General features: G+C 47.2%; 1 protein-coding gene across 3 annotated transcripts in view; it reads right to left on the reverse strand.

The window, feature by feature from the left end:
* NCK2 (NCK adaptor protein 2) overlaps nucleotides 1–27390 on the reverse strand; it is a 115264-nt gene extending 87874 nt beyond the window's left edge. Inside the window, exon 1 of one of the 3 annotated variants that reach the window (XM_059891295.1) lies at nucleotides 27164–27390. The gene's annotated coding sequence lies outside the window, so the exon portion shown is untranslated. Of the gene's footprint in view, nucleotides 1–26825; nucleotides 27048–27163 lie in introns of those variants that run through there. The other 2 variants (XM_005212779.3, XM_059891294.1) reach the window with 2 other exon arrangements.
* Between the last annotated feature and the right edge of the window lie 239 nt (nucleotides 27391–27629).

A 27629-nucleotide genomic window follows, 5' to 3' on the forward strand; every position in this document is an offset into this window, starting at 1 on the left:
AAAATGCAGAGGAACCAGAGCTCAAATTGCCAACATCCACTGGATCACAGGAAAAGCAAGAAAATTCCAGAAAAATATCTACTTCTGCTTTATTGACTACGCCAAAGCCTTGACTGTGTGGGTGACAACAAACTGTGGAAAATTCTGAGAGAGATGGGAATACCAGACCACCTTGCTGCCTCCCGATAGGTCTGTATGCAGGTCAGGAAGCAGCACTTAGAACCGGATGTGGAACAATAGACTGGTTCCAAATTGGGAAAGGAGTACGTCAAGGCTATATATTGTCACTCTGCTTATTTAACTTATATGCAGAGTACATGATGTGAAATGCCAGGCTGGATGAAGCACAAGCTGGAATCAAGGTTGCCGGGAGAAATATTAATAACCTCAGATATGCAGATGACACCACCCTAATAGCAAAAAGCAAAGAAGAACTAAAGAGTCTCTTGATGAAAGTGAAAGAGGACAGTGAAAAAGCTGGCTTAAAACTCAACATTCAAAAACCTAAGATCATGGCATCCAGCCCCATCGCTTCATGGCAAATAGATGGGGAAACAATGGAAACAGTGACAGACTATTTTTTGGGCTCCAAAATCACTTCAGATGGTGATTGCAACCATGAAATTAAAAGACACTTGCTCCTTGGAAGATAAGCTATGACCAACCTAGAGAGCATATTAAAAAGCAGAAATATTACTTTGCCAGTGAAGGTCCATACAGTCAAAGCTATGGTTTTTCCAGTAGTTATGTATGGATGTGAGAGTTGGGCCATAAAGAAAGCTGAGTGCCAAAGAATTGATGCTTTTGAACTGTGGTGTTGGAGAAGACTCTTGAGAGTTCCTTGGACTGCAAGGAGATCCAACCAGTCAATCCTAAAGGAAATCAGTCCTGAATATTCATTGGAAGGACTGATGCTGAAGCTGAAGCTCCAATACTTTGGCCATCTGATATAAAGTACTGACTCATTTGAAAAAACCCTTATGTTGGGAAAAATTGAAGGCAGGAGGAGAAGGGGGCGACAGAGGTAAGATGGTTGGATGACATCACCGACTTGATGGACGTGAGTTTGAGCACGCTTGGGGAGTGGGTGATGGACAGGGAAGCCTGGCGTGCTGCAGTCCATGGGGTTGCAAAGAGTCAGACACGACTGAGCGACTGACTGAACTGTGTCAGGAAGATCCCCTAGAGGAGGAAATGGCAACACACTCCAGTGTTCTTGCCGGGAGAATCCCCATGGACAGAGGAGCCTGGCGGGCTACAGTCCATTGGGTTGCAAACAGTCGAACAGAACTTAGCAACAAACACTTTCACTTTTCACAGACCAGGAAGTGGGTCCCACCAGGAGTTAAATCTGCTGTTCCCTTGACTGTGGTTTCCAGTCTCCTTCCAGAAGAGTGAGAAACAAAGGTCCGCTGCTTAAGCATCCCCCTCCCCGAATCTGTGGTATTTTGTAATAGCTGTTCCAGCTAAGACAGCCGCTATTTAAGAAACACTAGCTTTTAAGAAATTTATCCTTGCCTCACAAGAAAATAACATTTAAAATAAATCACCAAAGCCATGTGATGAGAAAGAATGGGAAACAGCTCTTAAAATATCCGCCCGAAATATAACTCAGTTTTGTGTTTCTTCCTATAGAGTCAGAACGAAAACTGTGGAGGAGGATAGAGACAGTGAGATTAACAGCAGGACTGTCAACACAGAAAACCCAAATTATCAGCCATCTAAAAACCTACTTAAGACACTATGGTTTCGCTATTGCTGTTCAGTCCCGAAGTCATGTCTGATTCTTTGCGACCCCATGGATTGCAGCACGCCAGGCTTCCCTGTCCTTCACTACCTCCCAGAGTTTGCTGAAATTCAAGTCCATTGAGTCAGTGTTGCCATCCAAGCATCGGGTGCTTCAGACAGTAAAGAATCTGCCTGCAATGCAGGAGACACAGGTTCAACCCTGGGTTGGGAAGATCCCCTGGAGAAGCAAATGGCAACGCACTCCAGTATTCTTGCCTGGAGAAGCCCATGGACAGAGGAGCCTGCTGGGCCGTGGGGTAGCAAAGGGTCAGACACGATTGAGTGACGAGCACTATAGCTTACTTCCCCAAAATGACTTTCTTGAATATCTGAACAAATAAAAAGGCTAAAAATATGTTCTTCAAACATATTTTTCTTGACCTGTTAAAAGTAAGATGTCTGAATGTAAAATAATGAACTCAGACTCCTAAATATCAATATCCATATCCTAGGCAGGCAGCCCTCTGTGACGTGACAGATGATTCAAACAGTAAAGCAGGTCTTCCTCATTTTACCAATCAATAGCCCTTGTTTCTGGAGCACACTCTTTGGAAATAGACATTCTGTAGCCTTCTATCAACAAGGAAATTATTTTAGCTGTGATTTTGATCACACACATACAGTCAGTTTCAGTACTTCTTAGCTATGGAAAAACACTGTATTTGATCACTGATGTAGCTGTAATTCTCAGAAAAATAAAAGCCAGATACAAATACCACTCTTTAAAGATCTTCAACATTAGAGCTTAGAACTAGGTCCACTTCTAACTCAAGCTCCAATAACAGAAATTTTAATCATGCCCTTTAGGCTTAAGGAATTTCACCCAAGTCACATGTAAAATATTACATTTTTTTTAGTGCTGATTCTTAGAAATTTCTTTAGCAATTGTGTTCAACTCACACAGCTCCTGGACTTCTGCTTTTACTCATTTTGCCTCATTTTCATCTCCACAACAACCCATATTCCAGTGCAGGCAACAGAGGCTTCGAGAGGCAAGACCACAGGCCTGAGACACGGTCCTCCCGGGAGACCAAGACATGAACTGTTTCCCGAACCCTGGATTTAAAAGCCTTAAGGAAGAGCTAAGAAGTAAACGTTAAGAATGCAGACACGTCACACAAGGAAGGCAGACCGAAGCCTACGTGAGGAATAAAAATCCCAGCTTTCCTCTGCTTTTCCTCCTAAACCAGTTTTCCTGGCAGTGCCTCTGTGCACATGGTCCTCCCACCCAGGGAGGAGCCTGACTGCCCAGCTCCTGGGACAGGAGCTGCCCGGACTGAGATCTAATTGACCCCGGGGTTCCACACACAGCGGAAGGCGTGGCAGCTTTTCCATACCTCCCATGTCTCAGAAAAGCTGCAGCCACAGCCCCTCCACAGTTTAATGATTCTTCAAGTTATTAGAAGCAGGGTCACAATTTCTGTGCTGCACTTATCTCTGAGCTTCCCTAGAAATGTTACTATATTTTTTCTTGCGTCTGCTTCCTGAGAACCAAGAACAGGGGGGGTGAGAGGCACGGTTAGTTCAAGGGGTGGAGAGGAATGTGACATAAGCCATGTCAGCTGTTCCACAGAGGAGGGGTGTTCTCCAAGGGGACACGGCCCCGGGGAGGAGGGACGGGAAGCAGCGCGGGGCATCCTCACATCGCTCAAACGCATGCGTGGCCTGGTCCCAGCACGGACCCCCTGAAGGTGGGCATGTCCTCAGTCATGGGGGTGTCTCTGGTTACTGATAACCAGCTCCTACGCCACACCCAAGCTGATGCTGATGAAGTGGCCCAAGGCTGCCCTCTCCCACCACCCATAGTTGAGCATGGGGCCTGGCCAGGAAAAACCAACCTTGAGATTGGAAGGTGGGACACCAGGGTGAGGAGGGGGCTGGAGACTGGGCTATGAATACTCCAGAACCAGATCTAGGTGCCCATGGGTTGGCCAACACCCTGCTGTGCTGGGAGGGCTGTGTGCCCAGAGAGGGTGCCTATACTCTGCCTCACCATCACTGACCCCCAGCCAGCACCACAACACTGTGCCCCTCTTCCCTCTGGCTGCTGCTGAGATGTATTTTTGCAATAAACCATTGACAATAAAGTGCCTCCCTGACCCTGTGTCATTATAATAAATTCTCAAACCTGAAGAGGAGGGTCATGGGAACCCCGAAATTATAGCTAGTGGGTCAGAAGCATAGCAGGGTCCAGACTCAACCCCTGCCATCTACTAAGCCCTTCATCTATAGGGTCGACCTATAAATTGAAGAAAGTAGGGAAAACATTAGATCATTCAGATATGACCTAAATCAAATCCCTTACAATTATACAGTGGAAATGACAAATAGATTCAAGGGATTAGATCTGATAGACAGAGTGCCTGAAGAACTATGGACAGAGGTTTGTACAAGAGGCCAAGATCAAAACCATCCCCAAGACAAAGAAATGCAAAATGATTGTCTGAGGAGGCCTTACAAATAGCTGAGAAAAGAAGATAAGCTAAAGGCAAAGGAGAAAAGGAAAGATATACCCATATGAATGCAGAGTTCCAAAGAATAACAAGACGAGATAAGAAAGCCTTCCTCAGTGATCAGTGCAAAGAAATAGAGGAAAACAATAGAATGGGAAAGGCTAGAGATCTATTTAAAAAAATTAGAGACACCAAGGGAACATTTCACGCAAAGATGGGCTCAATAAAGGACAGAAATGGTATGGACCTAACAGAAGCAGAAGAGATTAAGAAGAGGTGGCAAAAACACACAGAACTATACAAAAAAGATTACTGACCCAGACAACCATGATGGTACAATCACTCACCAAAGGCATACATCCTGGAGTGTGAGGTCAAGTAGGCCTTAGGAAGCATCACTACAAACAAAGCTAGTGGAGGTGATGGAATTCCAGTTGAATGATTTCAAATCCTAAAAGATGATACTGTAAGTGCTGCACTCAATATGCCAGCAAATTTGGAAAACTCAAAAGAGGCCACAGGACTGGAAAAGGTCAATTTTCATTCCAATCCCAAAGAAAAGCAATGCCAAGGCATGTTCAAACTACCACACAACTGCACTCATCTCACATGCTAGCAAGGTAATGCTCAAAATTCTCCAAGCTAGCTTTCAACAGAACATGAACCAACAACTTCCAGATGTTCAAGCTAGATTTAGAAAAGGCAGAATAACCAGAGATCAAATTGCCAACATCCACTGGATCATAGAAAAAGCAAGAAAATTCCAGAAAAACATCTATTTCTCCTTCATTGACTACTTTAAGGCCTTTGACTATGGATCACCACAAACTGTGGAAAATTCTTCAAGAGATGGGAATACCAGACCACCTTACCTGCCTCCTGAGAAATCTGTATGCAGGTCAAGAAGCAAGAGTTAGAACTGAACATGGAAAAACAGACATGGAACAACAGACTGGTTTCAAATTGGCAAAGGAGTACATCAAGGCTGTATACTGTCATCCTGTTTACTTAACTTATATGCAGAGTACATGATGTGAAATGCCGGGCTGGATGAAGCACAAGCTGGAATCAAGGCTGCCGGGAGAAACGTCAATAACTCAGATATGCAGATGACACCACCCTTATGGCACAGAGCAAAGAAGAACTGAAGAGCCTCTTGCTGAAAGCGAAAGAGGAGAGTGAAAAAGCTGGCTTAAAATTCAACATTCAAAAACTAAGATCATGGCATCCATCTCCATCACTTCATGGCAAATAGATGGGGAAACAATGGAAACAGCGATACACTTTATTTTCTTGGGCTCCAAAATCACTGCAAATGGTGAGTGCGGCCATGAAATTAAAAGACACTTACTCCTTGGAAGAAAAGCTATGACCAACCTAGACAGCATATTAAAGAGCAGAAACATTACTTTTCCAGCAAAGGTCCATACAGTCAAAGCTATAGTTTTTCCAGTAATCATGTATGGATGTGAGAGTTGGACCATAAAGAAAGCTGAGTGCCGAAGAATTGATGCTTTTAAACTGTTGGAGAAGACTCTTGAGAGTCCCTTGGACTGCAAGGAGATCCAACCAGTCCATCCTAATGGAAATCAGTCCTGACTATTCATTGGAAGGACTGATGTTGAAGCTGAAGCTTCAACTTTGGCCACCTGATGCGAAGAACTGACTCACTGGAAAAGACCCTGATGCTGGGAAAAACTGAAGGCAGGAGGAGAGGGGGCAACAGAGGATGAGATAGTTGGATGGCATCACCGACATGACAGACATGAGTTTGAGCAAGCTCCAGGAATTGGTGATGGACAGAGAAGCCTGGCATGCTTTATGGGATCGTAGAGTCAGACATGACTGAGTGAGTGAACTGAACTGATAGCACCAACCTCTATTGGCTGGTATCAGAATTCAACTAAATTACAGAACACACAGCTGGTATCAGAAAACATGAGACCCATCCATTCTCTAGCCTCTGGTCATATGGCCACTTAACGCTAAGATGCAGTCAGTCTGCCGTGTCCTGCTCTAGGGTCTCACCAGGTCCCAGAGACGAGACTGAAAAAGAAAAACACACACACACACACACAATAATGTAAAAATCACCAATCCCACTAGCCATTTTTATAAGCTAAAATGATACTGTGCTAGCTAAATTAATACATTACAAAAATTAATATCTTTCTGCTTTCTTAATGGGATTACTAAAAATTTAAAGTTCCCAGGTGGCACAGTCATAAAGATCCCACTTTCCAATGCAGGAGATGCAAGAGACCTGAGTTCCATTCCTGAATTGGGAAGATACCCTAGAGAAGGCAGTGGCACCCCACTCCAGTACTCTTGCCTGGAAAATCCCATGGACAGAGGAGCCTGGTGGGCTACAGTCCATGGGATTGTAAAGAGTCGGACATGACTGAGCACAGGTACTTAGCTCATGTTTGCAGCTTATATTACAGTTCTAGTGAATGAGTGACTGAGTGAGTGAGTGAGTGAGTGTGTGTGTGTGTGTGTGTGTGTGTGTGTGTGTGGCGCTATTTTTAAATGCCTTCATTTCTGAAAATTCAGAGCCTGGAATCCTCTAGGCATCTCCAATCTTAACATGTAGAAAGAAAGTGGCTACCAGGATGGGAGGCTCTGGGTAACATAGGGAGAGGTGCTGATATGGATTCAGTGTTTGTAGGTGATGTGCTGGAACCCCCCAGGCTTGTGGGGCAGTTTCACCCCAACCCCACTCCCCCAACCCCTCCACATCCCTACCCTACCACCCCCCGCAGTGACAAGCATCCCTGTCTCTTATCACAGGAAAAAGCGCTGGGCTCCTACCAGCAAAGTGACAGAGGAAGACCTCCAATCTCACCTCACCTCCCTGTCTCCTGGTACACAGGGTGGGTGGACTTTTTCTGGAAAAGGACCAGATAAATATCTCAGGCTTTGGGAGTTAGTTTCTAAGGCAATGACTCAGCCCTGCCTGGAATCAGGAAGACAACCACAGACCACGTGTAAATGGCCGAGCCGGGGCAGGTCCTAATATGACCACTCACAAGACCAGGTGGGGAGTGGGTTTGGCGCCAGGGTCAGAGTTTGCCAACCCCTGCTCTATGCTATTAAAAACAAGAGCATGGTCCTGAAGTGGAATCACCTAGTGTAAGCCCCACATCACCAAGTGGAGACTTAATACAGTTTCCACTCTCCCACAAACAGAATCTGAACTCAGTCCATCAGGGATCATGTGACCAGCACTAGTGAGGTCACCTGACTGGCAGACCCCTGCTGTCCGTTCCACACAGGAAATAACCAACCTGTGACCTTAATAACCTTAATAATTAATAATGACCTTAATAATGACCTTAATAACCAACCCACTCTGTCCAAATTGACCTCCTGGTCTCTGCTCCCTTTTGCCCATAAAGTCCTTCATTCTGTCCAGCTCCCCAGGACTCCTCTGTCTACTGATGGAAAGCTGCCTGACACATGAATCAGGGAATAAAGCCAATAGGATCATTAACACTTGTTGCTGCTGTTGTTCATCATGTCCAATTCCTTGCGACTCCACGGACTGACACACGCCAGACTCCCCTGTCCTTCACTATCTCTCAAAGTTTGTTCAAACTCATGTCCATTGTGTAGATGATGCCATCATCCAACCATCTCATCCTCTGTCACCTTCTTCTACTACCCTCAGTCTTTCCCAGCAACAGGGTCTTTTCCAATGAGTCGGCTCTTCACATCAGGTAGCCAAAGAAATGGGGCTTCAGCTTCTGTCCTTCCAATGAACATTCAGGGTTGATTTCCTTTAGGGTTGACTGGTTTGATCTTCTTACAGTCCAAGGGACTCTCAAGAGTCTTCTCCAGCACCACAGTTTGAAAGCATCAATTCTTTGGCACTTAGCTATTATGGTCCAACTTTTACATTTGTATATTCGTTCACGACTAAACGGACCTTTGTCAGCAAAGTGATGTGTCTGATTTTTAATATACCATCTAGGTTTGCCATAACTTTCCTTCCAAGGAGCAAATGTTTTTTAATTTCATAGCTGCAGGCACCATCTGGAGTGATTTTGGAGCCCAAGAAATGCAGGGCCTGGGTTCAATTCCTGGTCAGGGAACTAGATCCCATATACTGCAATTAAAGAGCTCGTGTCCCACAACTAAGACCCAGCACAGCCAAATAAAAAAATGAAAACAATTTTTTTAAGAAGAGTTAGCATGTTGCCTTGATTAATAAAAGAAATCCCACAAAAAAGAGGAGTACCAGAAAAGATAAGTCTCCGAATACCAGGTCTTACTCAGCATGTGTGTGTTCAGCCTGCACTTTCAGACTGTTACCTGTCAGTGTCACAAATCCCCCTGGGGAGACCAGAGCAACTGACCATGATCATCCAGCTCCCAGGGAGGGGGGCAGCCAGGAGCTGGAGGCACAGCAGGATGGCGCCCTCAGGGATGTGGTCCTGGCAGCCCACAGCCCACCAAGCCCTGGGGGTGCATCAGAGATGCAGACGTTTGCCCCCAACTCACCTGTCCAGCAAAGACACCCAGCCAGCCACTGCCAAGGGCCACCACACACAAGTTCATGTATAACACACCCACACAGAAAAATGCTCCAGAGAGTCTGCCAGGACTGCACTTGGATAAACTCCCTGTTTACACAGGGATGAGGCAGCCCGCAGGGGCGCAGAGAAGATCAGATCAGACACAGCAGATGGAATGTTAGGTAAATATCAGTGGTTGTCACTGCCTTGTTCAGGCTTGAGGAAGGTTCCTCCACACCACCCAGCAGCTGGCATTTACAGCTCCATGTTCCAACTCTTTTCCCCAACTATTTCTAATTTTGTAACATGAAAGTTAAAGTGTTCATTGCACAGTCGTGTCCCACTCTTTGCAACTCTATGGGCTGTAGCCTACAGAATCCTCTGTCCATGGAATTCTTCAGGCAAGAATACTGACGTAGCCATTCCCTTCTTCAGAGGATCTTCCCGACCCAGGATTGAACCCAGGTCTCCTGCATTGCAGGCAGATTCTTTGCTGTCTGAGCCACCAGGGAAGCCCAAACCTTTCCCAAAATACTTCTAATTTTATAAAATATTTCTTCTAAATACAAGGTCAAAAACTCCAAGGACCATTTTGCTGTAACCCCTGAGAACCAGAAAGTCCAACTCTTTCATGCAAGAAATTTTTAAAAGTCAGTGACATTTTCCTGATACCAGAAGTTACTACAAATCTCTAAGTCCCAAATCCACAATGCAAACCAAACACTAGAATAGTAAATCAACATAAACCTCACAACACTAGTTACTTTAGCTTTTTTAGATAATAAACTGATATATACCTTCCCACTATAACAATTTAAATAAATTTACAAAAGCAACGATTAGGCTTTTTATTGAATTTAAAATTATTTTTGGATTTTTCTTATAGGCAAGGGATTTTATGACATGCACTGAGGGGGAGATAGAACCCGCATCTCCTGCATTGCAGGCAGATTCTAGATATGCACTCCATGACTAGAGGGAGTTCCATGAGGCAGTAAAATTAAATTACATTCTACAATGCCTGTGTGGACCATCTCTGGCCCAAAGCCTAGGTCCCAGCAGTTCCAACATCAGACAAGACAGCACCCAAGACCCATCAGCCTGGCCCCTCCCCCTGCCACACACCCCATCCCACATCAGGAGAGGAGGCTCAGGCCCTCCTTCTCAGGATGCTTTGAAATGGTTTTCATTTTATGCAACTGTATTAAAAGACAGTTACTGAAGTATTATTTAAAAAGAAGAACTAGAGACATAGAAACACATGCGTGCGGGCTTAGTCGCGTCTGACTCTTTGCAACCCCACGGACCGTAGCCCACCAGGGTCCTCTGTTCATGGGATTCTCCAGGCAAGAATACTAGAGTGGGTTGTCATCCCCTTGACCAGGATATCTTCCCAACCCAGGATTGAACCTCCATCTCCTGCATTGCAGGCAGATTCTTTACCACTGAGTCATTAGGGAAGCCCTTATAGTAACATGTGCTCCTTTATTAATACACTGACCCAGAGGGTCTGGCAGGTGTAATAAAGGACGATGAGAGCAGCCTGAATCCCAACCTGTCTGCACCCACCACAAGGTGATAGAAAAGCCCCAGTTCTTTCTCTGAAGGCCGTGAATTGAGGTTGTGCTGTGTACAATCCCAATGGAAAGAAACACAATTTCAGCTAATAGCCAATGAAGATAGAAATGTGAGTTTTTCACCCCAAGGTCATAGGCTTCCTAAAGTCCATCCTCTCTGGGCAGGGCCCCTGGGTTAAGAACGACTTTGGAGAACCACTCAGAATGTCACAGGATGTCGTGAACTGGGGCCGTCAGATTCAACAAATTCCTAGATTTCAGACTCAGGTGGGGCTGCAGAGGGACCCATCAGAGCAGAGGCCCCTGTGCTGCTGTAACAGGAGGTTCGGAGGCAGCTGGACCAGCCCCCTGGGGCCGACGCTCTGCCACCCACCTGCTGCCTGCTTCCGGAATCTGGCAAGGCTTCTTCCACCAAGCGGAAGAGATCACCTTGTGCACCCCTGCTCTTACACAGGAAGGATGCTTCCAGCAGACTTGCCAGGAAGAAAACCAAGACCAGCCAGTTCCTTAAATGCTTCCAACAAAGTGGGAGCCCTCATGGTCATGATTCTTCTGCGCACAAACGCCGACACTCACAGAAACAATGTCGGTCAAAGCAAAAACTCAGAAAAAGGGTTTAAAAAATTTTCAGAAACCCACAGGTCAAAATGGAAATTGTAAATTATACTTTAACACAGAGGCATGGACTTAAAGAAAATAACACCCAAAAAGGTCACTGTAGATGCTTATTTGCAGTCAATTTTAATGAACAAAATGCACCAATATAGGTTATATTTATGTGAATAAATGTAAGTGATTCTCTCTAATCAGAGTAGCTCTAGGGAGGGCAGAAGGGTAAGAAGAGTCCCCACAAGGGGCCTTCCACCACCCCTACCCAGAATCATACCATCACTAGGGGGCAGGGGAGGGACAAACAGGAAAGTGAAATAGGCTGCTGCCTTTAACCCTGACCTGTTCTGTACCCAAGAGAAAGGTCATTCCCCTGATCAGCCCTCCCCAAGCCAGCTCCCAGGCCCACACCTACTGGCACGCACACCTGGAGCTGTACCAGGGCAACTGGGCAGGTGGTAGGGGCCACCCGAGAGGCTGAATCCTCAGAGGGAGCACACCTGCTCTGGGCTGAGATCTCAGCGGGAGCACCATCACCACAGAGCACTTCCTCCCTCAGAAGAATGATTTCAGGCCCCCATCCTACCAGGGGTCCGCCTGAGCACAGGATGGCTCCAAAGGACCCAAGAGTCCGTCTCAGAGCACCAAGGATCGGGCGTGTGCCGAAACCAGGAAGATCTGCTGGTTTTTATTTGCCCAAACTGGACAAAGTCCACAGACATTCTGTCACACACTCTCACTTGCTCTTACACATGTGCAGGGAGCTCAGCCTGGTGCTCTGTGGCAACCTAGAGGAGTGGGATGGGGGAACGGAGGGTGCTCAAGAGGGAATATGTGTTTAATTATGGCTGGTTCATATTGTCATATGCCAGAAACCACAACATTGTAAAGCAATTTTCCTCTAATAATAAAAAACAAAATATCTATTACAATAACATGGAAAAAGAAAACATTTCAGATGAACCTGGCCCAAAGGACTTCCCTCTTCTGGTCCTGACTGACATGTCCAGGGCAGGGTTCATGAATGTGACCCCATTTCCCTCCACCGGACCTCCGAGGGCATCAGGCTTCCTTCCCAAGACTTCAATATAGACAGGGAAGTACCCGGTCACCCCTCAGAGGACCCACAGTAGACAGCCTGGCAGACACAACCTCAGCCGGGGGTTCAGGGTCAGTGGGGATAAGCCTCGATGATACCATGCACCCTGACAAGATGCAACAGCCCATAGCCCAGTTCAATCGTGAGAAAAACACTGGACAGACCCCAACTGAGGAGCATTCCACAAAACACCTGACTGGTCCTCCTCAACACTGAAAAGGCCATCAGAACAAGCAAAATCTAGAAACTGTCACAGCCAAGGGAGCCTCAGGACACACCACGAGTAAAAGCAGTGTGGTTTCCACGATGGGATTCTGGGGCACAAGAGAAGAACATTAAGGAAAAATTAAGAAAATCCAAAAAAGTATGGACTTTGGTTAACAACCAATGTACCAGAATAATGGAAGATGCTATTTACAGTGGGGACGGGATGGTGGTTGTGGAAACTCTGTACTCTCTTTGGAATTTTTCTATAAATCTAAGTCTTTTCTAAAATTAAAGGTTTATTTTTAAATATATATGTACTGTACACATTATTGGAGAAGGAAATGGCAATCCACTCCAGTATTTTTGCCTGGAAAATCCCCTGGACAGAGGAGCCTGGCGGGCTACAGTCCATGGGGTTGTAAAGAGTCAGACACAACTGAGCAACTAAACAACTATACATACTATATATAAATCCATACATGCAAAGCATAATGTGAATACCTTTGAACAATTACAAAGTGTACTTTGGAAAAGTTAAAAAAAACTGTACTCAACAGAAGGAGATACACACACTTGTTGCTGCTGCTATTGCTGCTAAGTCGCTTCAGACGTGTCTGATTCTGTGCGACCCCATAGACGGCAGCCGACCAGGCTCCCCTGACCCTGAGATTCTCCAGGCAAGAACACTAGAGTGGGTTGCCACTTCCTTCTCCAATGAATGAAAATGAAAAGTGAAAGTAAAGTCACTCATTCGTGTCCAACTCTTAGAGACCCCATGGACTGCAGTCAACCAGGCTCCTCTGTCCATGGGATTTTCCAGGCAAGAGTACTGGAGTGGGGTGCCACTGCCTTCTCCGTAAACACACTTACTGATTAGTTTAACACAATAGAATAATTATATGGTTGAATTTTTGTACAACTCTTGTTCTTCAGAGAATATCTGTGTGTGCTTCTATAAATAAAACAATAAATGTACTACAAAGTGTAAAATAATAAATACACGAACTGATAAACAAAAGATCTTGCTCCCTTGAACAAGACCCAAGAAAAATTATTTGGCATGCATTAAATTCTCTCCTGTTAAGGTCTCTGAGAGCCAGGAATCAATATATTCCAATCAATTTTTAAAATTGCAACATAAAATCTGTATTGCAAATTAAATTCTCTTTATTCTCAAATTACGTTTATTTAAACACTAAGCATTAATTACAGTGTATCACAAATTAATTACAGTATATCACAAAAACTATTTTACACTAATCCACCTCATCAGAAGCGAAAGGAACTGTAAACGGGTTCAGTGTGAAACAAAAAGACAAATCACTAATTGTGACTTGAATTGTTTTGAATGCTAAGGATTCAAGTATTTCCAGATGCTAAACATACACACAGAAACTGGTCCACCACCTTACCGTCAACAGGGCACAACAATCTGGTACTAGATGTAGCAGAGGTCGACAAATAGAAACACTGCATTTGAAAAAGATTAAAAAAAAAATCTATAAGGAAGTAAAATACAGTTTACATTTCAAAAGAAACAAACTAAAGAAACACTTTGAACAGACTATCAGGATAAAAAACAAGCCTGCAAAATGCCTGATCCGGGCTGACTTACAGTATTCATTACGAATCCAGGCAAAGGAGTTATTTGACTAAATAAATCTTTCCTAGGTTAAAATGTAATGGCATACTGCATTTACAACATTATCAACTTAAAAAAGGGAACTGGAAGTATCAGTGGGCTTCCTGACCCCAGCATTCCACTAAAAGCAGCAATAAGTAGTTTTGCTATTTTTTTAGATAAAAGTCTTCAGCAAATAAATCACACGTAAACAGAGTTTATATAATCTGCAAATTATGGACTAGTTGACTCCAAAACCATCTGTTTATCCTAAGTAAACCGACAGCATGGCCTCAAGCAGACTCTGGATGACAGCACTATCCTAGTAAGGGTGGATGGAGAGGGGTGGTTGGTGGAGGACAGGGTGCTGACCAGCTACAGCAACCACAGAGCTTTACCACGGGCAAGTGAAACAATCCCTGCTCAGCAGACACCCTATGGTCTCAGGGTTGTCTCACTCCCCCTGAAATATTTGATGTTTTATTTAAAAAAAAAATTTTTTTTTTTTAATTTTTCTGCTGGGCTTTGAGACATGTGAGGTCTTAGTTCCCCTACCGTTGATTGAACCCACAATCCTTGCAGTGGAAGCATGGAGCCTTAACCACTGGACCACCAGGGAAGTCCCTCCCTGGGGTATCTGAAATGAATATTAACTGGCCTGGGGACTTCGCATGGGTATTCCTCGCACCTCCCACAGAACCCCACACAGAGGCATGACACTCATCTTGGAAACGTGTTAACTGAGATGAGAGTCAATCATGAACGGGTAAAGTTACCCAGGCTGGGCTGACAAGCTCCCTGAGAGCAGGTCTGTATGGTCCCCCTGTGTGTTTCGGCAGCTCCTGCCACAGCTCCTCTCCAGCCACCACTCAACAACTTAGTGACAACAAACTGGGGGGTAATCTGATCTGTGAGTCAGAGCAGGATGCAGAAGCCAGCTTTGTCCTCAACACACGCGGTCCTCCAGCCAGATTCACAAAAAAGGAACAGCATCTTCAGTTTACCATGCAGGCTGGCTGCTCTGAAGACCCTTCTTGAAAAAGGAACTGCACAGTTGCAATTCCTAAACAGGGTATACAGAGGCGCGCGCGCGCGCACACACACACACACACACACACAAATCAGAATTAAGCTTCTGCTTCCCAGAACACAAAACAGAGGTGGAGAGGAGTTAGAAATGAGCTGTGCACCTTGGACAAGCCAGCAGTGTGTGTAGGGGGGGCGAGCAGCTTCCCTGATGGTCCAGTAGTTAAGTATTCGAGGGGACAGGGGTTCAATCCCTGATGGAGGAACTAAGATCCGACATGCCGAGGGGTACCAAAGCCCATGCAGCACCACAGCTAGGGTCTGTGCACCACAGTGAAAGATCCTGAGTCCCACAACTGAGACCCGATACAGCCAAATTAATTTAAAAAAAAAAACTACTAGCAGGTGGAAAAGAGCATGCGTACCTCTACTGCTCACAGGAAGCCAGACCTTTCAAGTTCACATTTAGACCAGCTATTTATGAAGTTCAGGATGAGGCTGTTTTAATCCAGCCCCTGTTATAATTGGGCTTCCCAGGTGGTGCTAGTGGTAAAGAACCTGCCTGCCAAAGCAGGAGACCTAGGAGACACAGGTTTGATCCTGGGTCAGGAAAATCCCCTGGAGGAGGGCATGGCAACCCACTCCAGTATTCTTGTTTGGAGAATCCCAAGGACAGAGAAGCCTGGTGGGCTACAGTCCATAGAGTCAGATACCACTAAAGCGACTTGGCACACACTTATAATCAAAAGTCAAGACGTTACTGCATTCAGGCCAATGGTTTATTTTGAGGAAGGAGGGGATTTCAATACTGTAAATGCAAAGCCCTACAAAAGTCCTGCATCTGTAGTTCCAGAGCTGGGGCATCACCTGGCAGCAGGGCTCCTGCAGCCAACCCCTGTCCCCTGTGCCCCTCAGCTGCCCCTCTCCACGGTGGCCAAGTAACACTTGCTCCCTCCATCAGTGTCAGAAGTGAATGATACAATGACACACAACAATTAGAAACACACAGTGTTACCCAGCCCGCCAGCACACCACTGCCAAATTTCCAAGCTTGTCCAAAGACTTATTACTATGACTGTCTAAGAGGTCTTTCCAAAGAGTTACTACGACGCTCTCAGAGGTCTTTCTCAGTGCCCTCGAGGATGGGAGGCTAAGGAAAGAAAAGACTCATTGTACCTTAACCACCTCCACCAAGAAAAGTTCAAAAACGCCCTGAGTGCTGATTCTGTGTTTATCCTGGTAACAGAACAGGAAGAGAGCAGATAAGAGGCGACCAAGCAAAAAGGAAGAGCAAGGCAACAGGAAATGATTTACAGAAAACAGATCAAGATTAAGCCAAGAAAACTTCTAACTGGCCGCCCTCTGGATATCTAGGCTTCTCTGACTTTCTCAAGTCAGGACCTGCTCATAAGAGAAAAAAGAAAACGTACACAGAATATCATAGTCCAGACCAGGCAGCTAACAAGCAGCTCTGCCCTGAGCCAGACCCTGAGACTCAGAAACTAACAGCCAAATTATCATTTTTCCCTTCCTTTTCCCTGGATAACGTCTAATTTGTGATATTTTCATTCTCTCTCCCCTGAAGGGTTTATTTTAGACCTTACAAAAAAGGAAATAAAGCATTCAAAAGCTAACAGATGTGACTCGCTCAAAGAAGAGTAGGCTAAACCTAGAACCTAATAAACTTTAGTAATAACAAAGGAATTTTTTCTCTGTAGACCATCACCAATTGTAAGGATGCTGAGCCTAAGTAAATAGATGTATTTCACCAAACCAAACTCTGAAAATCAATTACTTACTACAAGCAATTGATAAGGGACCCCATCACTTTCCTTTTAGTGGATATTCTAAGGAGAATGTGTTGTCACCACAGTTCAGCTAGATTTCCTAATGCGTCCTACAAAATCAGCATTTCATATTTCTATGGTCCAAACGGAAGTAGAAAATTTAAAGAACAATGCATGCCCTACTTTTCCACCAACAGATAAACCATGATATGTCAGTTAAAGTTTCTCCTTTTTATATTTAACTGCAGAGATACATACTTTTCAGCTTTCTGTTGTTGTTCAATTGGGAAGTTGTGTCTGACTCTTTGCGACCCCATAAACTGCAGCACGCCAGGCTTCCCTGTCCTTCATTATCTCCCAGCATTTGCTGAAATTCATGTCTGTTGAGTCAATGATGCTATCTGTCCATCTCTTCTTCTGCCGCCCCCTTCCCCTTTTGCCTTCAGCTTTCTAAATAGGCATTATTTTTCATGTTTATAAAAATTCTGGGGATGACGGGATAGGGATGATCTCCAAGAGGGCAACTGTATGAAAGAATACGTGAGCCATTAACTGAAAGGTTTAAGCCAAGTACAGCAGTACACACTTAAAATAAGGCTGCTGAAATACTGACATCGTTGGGCAGTTAACCCTTTGAAGTCGGGAATGTAATGTGCATTGCCAAGATGGGCCAGTATCCCTGGCCTTGACCCACTGGACACCAGGACCACTCTCAAGTCTGGACAACTGGAAAATGTCCCCAGACACTGCCAATTGTCCAGAAGGGCAGAACCACCCCCAGCTGAGAACCACTAATTTATATACAAGAGTAGTGGGTCAAGTCTCAAGTTTCTTTTTTTAATATCAACATTTGAAAAGGTATTTTTACTTTGTATTTGCAAAAGTGAATCACTTATTTCTCAATTCAAACCTAACAGCGAGGAAAATCCAAACACAGGTGGGAATTTGCACTATGTTGCACTGTGGGAAGATGCACTATGCTGAAACATTTTCTGCTCTTGATGATAACAACCCTCTGTGATCTGAGATGTGAAGAAAAAGAGGATCTCCTTCCTCCAGAAAGCGGGGCACCCTTCCCTCCCCTCCCCCCACTCAGCCCTGAGCTTGGGGGTGCAAGGCACAGACAAGTTCAAGCAGCAACAATTAAACACCAGAGTCCTCAACTGGGATCCTCAACAGAGCCTCAGTTCCACGCAGGCCCCCCTCAGCCTGACAATGACAACAGCAGAGGGTCTGCTGTCCTTCCCCTACTTTTTTTTTTGAAAGAGGATAATTTCTTTATAGTCACTTCCGAGTCTTATCTCCTGAACCACATGAAACAGACCTATGAAGGAGACTCCAAGAAGGGAAATGAAGCAGCAGAGATGGCTGAATAAAGGAAGGAGAGCTTGTACACACAAGCCAGGCTGGTCCATGGACAGGGGTAACTGTACTCCTAAAGAAAAACCACCTGAGTGCAGATAGGAAGGCAGGTGACTGAAGTCGCACCATCAGGGTGGGGAAGTCATACACAAACATGAAATACACAGAAAAGAATCAAAAGAAAGGAAAAGTCTTTTTTTATATCTGTCTTTAGATTCTGTTCCTAAATATGTTCCTTAATAAAAAGCAGTTTGATGAAAACTCACTATTCACCTAGATCCAATGTCCAGAAACTGTTTCTAAAGTAACTCCCTGAATCCCTTGATATTTCTTGGTCTCTTAAAAATACTCAAGCAGCTTGTGGTTTTTAATACCCATGTCTCCAAACTGATTCCCGTCACTCAGAGTAACAAGAGAGCTCATCATCACCAATCCAGCGTGACCCACCCCCAACACACACACATTTGAAAACAGGGACATGAGCTTTTAAAGGGACTGTCCTTAAAATGAACACAGCTAGTGTTCTAATGAAGCATAATATATATTTTATTAGAAACATTTTTCTAATGAAAATGAGTACTTTTCATGTATCATATTTTATAATGTTACATAACTGGTAGGGTATTGATTTGTATAACTTCGGTCTGTATCCAGTGACCTTATTAAACTCTTGTATTAATTCTTAAAAAAAAAAGTCCAACAACAACAAAAACAAACCCAGCTGGAAAGAGGGATGGAGAACTGTTCTTTTCTTCTTTGGCCAGGCTCACAAGTAACATCATTAAAATACCTGTTGACTTGCAGACATCCTTAAATGCTCAGCCAAAACTCACAGGCTTACAAAACTAAGGCACATCCTTTAAGCAAGATGGATGCAGATGCTGAAGGGCTTGTCCAAGGAGTCAGCCACTGGCGCCTTACTAAGCATCTCAGGCCCATCTCTCCCTCTTGGAAGGTTCCTCCCCAGCTGGCCGCCCCCACCACAGCTGGGAGAATTATTAAGCTTGTTTAAGTAAATAAATCTTTGCTGCTACTCCTCCTGGAACATGCCACAGGATCAGCAGCTGGACTGCAAATCTAAGCCTGTGAATTAAGAGCACCCGCCTGCCCTACAGCCCATTGGAGACCGTGGCCTTTCTGACCTGCTAATATGCAAAGAACCAGACTCTCAGTTATACCTCAGTTCCATCTGCCCTTAAGGGAGGCTGCCCAGCACAGAGGGCCACAAGGGTCCTCTGACAACAGAAGGGGAAGTTTAGGATGGTCTGGTACTACAAGCCTCGCCTAAGATGACAGTCAATGTCAAGGTTCCTACCAAGACCTTGGAGCAGCAGTCTTCCAAAACTCCAGAGCACCTGAGAACTCATGAGAAAAGCAAATTCTCAGGCACCCCTGAAGACGCTCTGTGGGGTGGGTCCAGCCATCTGAGTTGGAAGCTTTCTGAGCTGGGGTGGGTGGCGGAACAGCTGAGACCCAGCTCTGAGCTGGGTCCGTCTGGGGCTCCCTGGCCTGTGGTTCTCAGGAGGCAGGCTGGGGGAGGAGCAGCAAGGCCGGGGATGCTCTCCGCTGCACCACCTCCAGAGCACACCCACCAGGACCACTGGAGCAGCCGAGGTTGCTCATACGTCCTTCCAGAGTCCAGGGCTGATAAGAGGTCCAGAATGAGTGACGCCCAAGCTCCACCCACTGTTGTGATTCTCCATCATGTTTCTCCAGTCCTACACCATCATAAAAGTTTACAGCTCTGTTTATGTCTTTTCTTTTAATGAAGAGATGGTGGTCTGGCTTAGGGGATAAAAGCAGAGCCTCAGCAATCAGACAGGTTTGAATTCCAGATCTGCTGACCAGCTCTGGAACCTTATGCAGCCTAACCTGCTAGGTCTCTCTACTCTCATCTCTGAAGAGAAACACAGCAACTAACCACACTCAACTTCTGTGAGCACTGAATGAGCTAATATTGTGTGTAATATGGTTAGTACCATCACTACAATGTGTGTGATGTGTGTGTGTTAGGGAAGAACCCAATGATCCCTAAAGTACTATGATTTTAGGACGTCCCTGGTGGCTCGGTGGTGAAGGGTCCACCTGCCAATGCAGGAGACGTGGGTTCGATCTCTGGTCTGGGAAGATCCCACATGTCTCAGAACAACTAAGCCCATGAGCCACAACTACTGAGCCTGTGCTCTAGAGCCCAGGAGCTGCAATTACTGAGCCCACGTGCTGCAACTACTAAGTCCCAGAGCCCTAGAGCCCGTGCTTTGCAACAAGAGAAGATGCTGCAATGAGAAACCCTTGCACCAAAGACAGAGAAAGCTGGAGAAGCAACACGGACCCAGGACAGCCAAAAATAAATACATAAAAAAATATTTAAAAAAAAAAAAAAAAAAAAAAAACTATGACTTTAGATTCTGTACTTAGAAATTAAGTATTTGACATATATCAGAAGTACACTGAAAACTAACACCCCAAAACAGTTATTTCACATTGGTAATTTAACCTCTAGAATTCAAAATACATTTTAAAACGTTTGTAAAATACACAAGCATTCTGATTATAGGTAAGCAAATCAGGTTCTAGTATTCTAAACTTGCATGAGTACATGGAATATTACAGTCTTCCTTAGCATGACAGAGATTATACCTTTCCGCTAAAGAATAATAATTACCATGATTATGATTCCAGGTTGCTCTCACTATGTCTTCTTAGCTATCTCAACTTAGGAAAACCCAGACTAAATGAAGCTTGAATTATGAAAGTGTACAGACCTGTGCTCTCCCACACAGTCACCGGTCTCAGGGGGCCAGTGAACACCCCAATGTGGGGAGGGAAGAGGCATGCCACAGATGAAGAATGCACACAGGCTTTCACAGGCTGCACATGAACAGAAGAATATGCATCATCTCATTAACAGGGTTTTACGTTGAACACTGGGAATAAAAGTACTGTGGCTCTACTGGGTAACAGAATACATTGTGAAAATTAATTTTGCTTGTTTCTTCCTACATCTTTAATGTGGTTACTGTTGTTGTTTATTCACTCATTCATGTCCCACTCTTTGCGATCCCATGGACTGTCCCAGGGTCCTCTGTCCATGGGATTCTCTAGGCAAGAATACTGCAGTGGGTTGCCATTTCCTTCTCTAGGGAATCTTCCAAACCCAGGGATCCAACCCCTGTCTCCTGTACTGGCAGGCAGATTCTTTCCCACTGAGCCACCTGGGGAGTCCAGTGTGGCTACCAGACATTTAAAATCCCATCTGTGACTCACATGTGTATATTTGAAGGGGACAGCACTGCTCTTAACAATTGATTTCTTCAAGGGTGTTTGCAGGAAATACCCCATGTTAAAAAAGACATAGCATTTTTGGCACCAGCTTCTCCTCCTTCCTGAAGGGTCCAGCAGAGTTTTGGGGTACAAAGCTTCTGTGTTTCACGAGGCTGTTATTACAAGGGTAGCAATGAATCAGCCCCGAAGTACACAAGTCTTTAAAAATAAGCCGACAATAAACGCTGGTATTCTGTTATCACAACTAGCAGGCTTTCACTCACCGTGTACAGGGGTGGGAGGTATACGTAGAGGCTGGGGGAGCAGGGAGGAGCCCATGGTGCAGGCCCATGCTGAGCACTGGTGACACTGACCCGAGGGCAATGGAGAGCCAATGCTGGGACCTCAGCCAGGTTTGGGTACCAGGGTGCAGTGATCAGGCGAGTGTGGTAAACAGAGGGGTCTGCCAGCGCCAGTGAGAGAGGAGTAAGTACCTCAGGCTCAGATGGAAGAGATCTTCAGAGGTAAAACTGATAAGATGTGGGATCTGGGAAGTGAGGGAGAATCCAGGATGACACAGTGAGGCAATGCTAGGGACATTAACCCAGGCAGGCAGGTCAGGAGATAGTACTCCCAGCCAAGATGTTCAGAGTTTCCGGTGGAAATGAGTGGGGAGAAGTCGCATGATTCGCCTGAATGACCGAGTGAGTCATGAATGGACAGGTTTGCAATTGTGGTCACACAGGTGACCACCTGGAACGGCTCACGCTCGCCCTGGCCAGAAACACACATGTGATCGGAGTGAACATTACCAAACCCGCCTGTACCTGCCTGGCTCCCGGCGAACCCACAGTCACAGGGCAGTCCCAGTGATACTCCGGGCCGCGGGTTCCATTCACAGGAAACGCCTTAGTCTCCACACAAAATTCAATACTTGCATATAGCTCCTATTTGATGCTGATCCTGGTCCCAAAACCATGCTGCAGCTGAGCCAACACGGGCTAAGGGGAAATGTCCACAAAGGGCATCGGTCAGGGCTGTCCTCTCTCAAGACCTGAAGCATCTGGGCCCGGCACCCACCTGCCACAGCAGTATGAGGCTTTGTGAGGGAAACTGATCTGTCACCCCCCTCTCCCGCCCCAGTGGTGTCTTCAAGCACTTGGGAGACAGAAGCCATGAAATGCCTTAAATCATCAGCCTGGTTTTGAAGAGTGACTGTCGTGGACAGAACTGTCCCCATACTCAAGTGTTGAAGCTCCCACCACCCAAGTGACTCATCTGGAGACAGAACCTCTGCAGCAACTGAAGTTCAACAAGGTCAGAAGGGTGGGGCCCTAACCCAAGAGAAGCAGTGACCTCCTAGGAAGAGGGACAAACACACAAGGCACCTGAGGACACAAAGTGAAGGCGGCCAACGGAGCCTCACTGAGAACCTAGTCTGCCCGAACTTTGATGATCACTTTGCAGCCTCCAGAATGGCAAGAAATCAGCTTCCTTTTGATGCTGTCTGTGGATCTGTGAGGACAGTCTGAGTGGACGTGCATACGCTAAACCGGGACAAGCGCCCTTCAACCCACAGAGACCATCCAGGCCGACGAGGCTCAGACACTGAAACCAGGACATGAGGTCACCTACTGACCCTGGTCCCACCAGCAGCCAGGCAGGGGCCACACACTTGGCCTCGTTGGGACCTGCCGGCAGATCCACAGCCTCCCCAGGACCACCTCACCCAGCACTTTTTGGGGTCACCTCCTCCTCCTGAGCAGGGCAGGGGGCTCTGTCACACTGCCACTGTCCCTGGGCTCCAGGGTCCTCACACTGACGTCAGGGCCAGAGCCCAGGTCCCCAAGTTCTCTTAATACTAAATATGGTGGTGAATGGGAAAGTAATTGGTAAACTCTAATCTATCATCGGAACATGAGCATCTATTATTTTTATCCGACTTCGGCATTTCAGGTTTACGTTAACCACCGACAAGCAAAAACATCCCACTTTCCAAAACTGTCTCAAAAAGAGAAACTGCAATATTTCCCTTCTGAGTGCACTTGAAGCTTCTTTTCTTAAAAACATTTAAAAACACAAACGGTATAAAAAGAAAAGGACACTAAATGACCAGCTTCCCGCGGTCAGGATAACAAATGCTCTGCCCAGAGTTTCCAGTTCAGGTTAACATGCACAGACACTCTATTGAAAAAGTTAAATATTCAGTCATCCCACCAGGGGGTTATGCAGTTGGGTTTGTTTTTCATCTTGCCTTTTCTCTTTTTTTTTTAGTTTTAGGTTCAGGACTATAAATGATTCATTGGACAGAGAACTTCTCAAACAGAGAGGCCACCAGACCAAATCCCCCCATTGTCTGGACCTGGATGCACTGTGGACAAAACCTTATGAACCTAGAGCCTTAATGACTGACAGACTCAGAATTCAAAATCACGAGCTCAATCAGTATTTTCTGGAAAGAACACAAAGAACCCACAGGGCCGACTATGACAAATGCCTATGTGTGTGTTGTTAGGGCAGGGAGAGGGAAGCAGTTATAATTGACGAACGTCAATTACACCTTCAGAAACTGACATACTTTGGGATCCATTCAAAGTGAAATGCAGGAGAAGAAAACAGTCTAATTTTCAAAACAATGCCACTAAAATGGCCTAAAGAAATAAACTGTTTTTACTTTGGCTGCATACTTTTAAAACTGTTAAAAGGCTGTCCTGTCCTTCTAAGCTGCCTTAAGCATTTAACAATATCATCACAGTATCACTTTGAGCCTCTGAAAACATGGGGTTTCCATCACTCATTTGAGGAAAGAGAAACCATTTGGAAGTGCCATTTGCCACTCATCTGGATGGGAAAATTAATTTCGCAAGCTGTGGGGAGTTTCCTGTCCATTTTTGAAAAGTCAGCTTACTAGATTTCCAAGCATGGTCCACTGCCCTGCCATGCAGTTCTAGGGAGCAGCCTTCAGTTCCATTCTTCGTGTGGGACAAACATGTGTGGCCCTCGCCCTCGGCTCACACTGTTGGCCATGCTGGGTAGTTACACGCATGCATGTGTCCTGGAGAATGGTGTAACACAGCCTCATCCAGTTGGGGCAACTGACGTGACCAAGGAAGAGAATCTGGTCATTCCAGACAATCAAGAAGACTTTAGGGTATTTTATCCAGGGCTTCCCTGGTGGTTTAGAGGTAAAGAGTCTGCCTGCCAATGTAGGAGACACGGGTTTGATCCTTGGTTCAGGAAGATCCTACATGCCGTGGAGCAACTAAGCTCACGTGCCACAACTACTGAGCCTGTGCTCTACACCCCAGGAGCAGCAACTGAATGAGGAGCCCACATACAGTAACTACTGAAGCCTGTGTGCCTAGAGCCCATGCTCTGCAACAAGAGGAAGCAGTGGGTGACAAGAGAGACCCAGAGCAATGAAAAATTAAAAAAAAAAAAAAAAGTTATTCAGTTTGTATACACACAAGAAAGATTTTGGGTATGTTTAACATGGATAATAGTGCACTTCTCAAATACTGTGTACATATGATGCGTTTGCTGGAAAATCTCAGTCATTGCCTGATGCAAACAACAGAGGCTGGGAAACATCACAGCTTCCAAGAGATGAGAGATGGAGAGACCTGAAGTGCAAGGCATGTGATAAAGAAAACCTCAGAGCCTGACAAGTGAGCACAGCTACTTGAAATCACCTTAATCAGGCCCCACCTTAAGTGGGGAGAGAAGGTGCTGGGTCAGTCTGTTCTCTGGATGCAATTCACCACCCAACTTCATCCCATTTTCCAGGACCAATCCCGCAATGTGTCTAGGGAACAGCTGAGAAGCTTGGAGCCCAGATGAGGCCTCTTTGTTACCACCAGCTTACCACTGCTTTAAGTTTCCAATTTCAGCCTCAGCTAGCTGCAGCCAGAGGACCACTAAGATCTGGCCACTTTCTTCAATCAATACTGCTGCTAAGTCCCTTCAATTGTGTCTGACTCTGTGCAACCCCATAGACAGCAGCCCACCAGGTTCCTCTGTCCCTGGGATTCTCCAGGCAAGAGTATTGGAGTGGGTTGCCATTGCCTTCTCCGTCAATCAATACTACATCTAATCAACCTGGAGAGGAGAAACATCAATGTAGGATTTTCCCTCCTGGTCACTGCTTCAGAATCATGGTTAACACCCACATCTGGGGAAATCCCTGTTCAGACCATCTAAAAACCTACATGGACAGCTCAGTCTTGCAGTTGAACTCACTTCATCTCCTGTTCACCACTGCCCTCCTATTTACTAAACCCTTGGCCCAGGCTCGATTCCTGTTATTAATTTACCCGTTTATTAATCTCTGGGGACACCGGGTAAATGAATTAAGGGCAGTGTTTGGAAACAAAGTTTAGGTCTGCTGTGATAATTCAAAGCACCCAGATTGATTTCATTTTCAGTCGCTTTTAGCCTTGAAAAGCCCTGTTGCCAACGATACCTGATGTAGAGGGACAAAACACGCCCCAAATTACTCTCATTCCTGCCAAATCCCTTCGGCGAAGCCGAGGAGGAAGCCGGGCCGGGACCAGGCGGGACTCCCCTACCTTTGGGTTCCCCATCCCCAGGCCACACCCCGTAGCCTCTCGGGGGTTCACTTTCTGTGGGGTCAAGGGCAGGAGTGGGCCTGCGCGGGCCCAACGCTGAGGCCTGCTCATCCCCTGCGCATACCCAAACTTGCCAGGCTCAGCCCCAAACCTGTTGGCAAAATAAACAAAGGCAAACACAGGGGACCCGACCTAGCCTGAGTGCCAGAGGTCGCCCCGCGCCGGCTCCCCCTTTGTCCCCACGCGGACGAGCTGCCAGTGAGCCCCAGAGCCCCGGCACACGCGCAACCCTTTCAGGGCGACCGCCTCGGTCCACACACGAAAGCGCTTTGCAATCACGCCCCCCACTCGCTCCACGCCGAATGCTCTCACGAGGGAGTTACCGTCTACGCCTACAATCACACACCGAATTCTTCCAGAACCGCTGGGTGGTTCGATCGCCCAGAATAATCTACCAGGGCAGCGCGATCGTGAGAAACTTTGTTTCCGGGGCCGGCGATCCCCGGTCGGACGCGGAGCCGGGCACGAAGCGCCCCGGGCCGCGGGAAGCCTCCCGGACGCCAAGTGACAGCAGCTCCGCGCGGGGTCGCCAACAGTCCCGATCCCAGAAGTTGTGCGGGCCGCGCTCGCCTCCCGGTCCTGCCTGCGCGGGGCCGGCGATCCACGCGGTTCTTACTGGAGGCGCGCCCGGCCTCCCCGGTCCCCGCTCCGGGACCACCGCACAGGCCTGCCCCACCCGCCCGACCCGGGGAGGGGGCGAGCCGGAGGTGCCGGCGGCCGCGAGGCCAGGCCGCGCAAGGGACCCGGCCCCCAGCCCCGGCTCCGGCACCGGCGCGCCCCGCCCCGGCTGCCCCGCAACTCCGCGAGCCGCCCAAGTTGGCGGCCTCCGCCCGGGCCACAGCCCCCGAGCCCCGACCCCCGGGCCCCGGCCCCTGGCCCCTGCTTACCTCGCGCGCCGCCCGCCGAGGCCGGGGCAACAGCGCGGGTCCCGGGCGGCTGCCGCCCTGCGCCCGCCCAGGCGCCGCTCTTTGTCTGCGCCGCTCGCTCCTCCCGCCGCTCGGCCGACGCTCCGGCCCGGGCGGACCCCGCGGGCCCGGCCGACCCCCGCCGCCGAGCCCCGCGCCCGCCGGCCCGCTCGGCTCCGGCCTCGCTCCCGCCGCGGCGCCCCCGCCCCTCCCGGCTGCGCCCGCCGCGCGCCCTTCCTCCTCCTCCTCGTCCTCCTCCGCTCCGCCCAGTGACGCCGCCGGGGCCGCCCAGGCCCGCGCGCCCGCCGCCCGGGACCCACCTGGGCGCGCACGGCGGCCCGGCTCGGGCGGCGCCGGGACTGGTTCGAGGCTCAAACGCGGGCGCCGCCCGGCCCAGAGGACCCTGCGCTGGGCCGGGCCGGGCCGGGCCGGGCGCCGAGGGGAGGGGAGGCCCGGCTCCGACCCTGCGCGCCCGGGAGCGAATAGGAAGACGGGAGAGGCGAGAACAGCAGCAACCCGGCCTCGAAGGACCGACGGGTGGTCGGTCCATCCCCTTTTTGTTTGATTTTCTTATCAGGACGCCCTGGGGCTTGGCCACCGCCCCCTCTCCCGGAAGCCTTCCCACGACACCCTCGGCGGAGCAGGCCTGCGGTCCATCAGAAAAGTGACTTACAGAAAAATGTCACTTCCTCTGTGTAGTTGCTTCTGGGCATTTTTATTTATTTTCCTCGTATCTATTTACTTTCCCAACCAGACACTTTTTGACTCCCTCATTATCTTCGGAAG

The sequence above is a fragment of the Bos taurus genome, chromosome 11 (genome assembly GCF_002263795.3).
Source record: "Bos taurus isolate L1 Dominette 01449 registration number 42190680 breed Hereford chromosome 11, ARS-UCD2.0, whole genome shotgun sequence".
Taxonomy (NCBI): Eukaryota; Metazoa; Chordata; class Mammalia; order Artiodactyla; family Bovidae; genus Bos; species Bos taurus.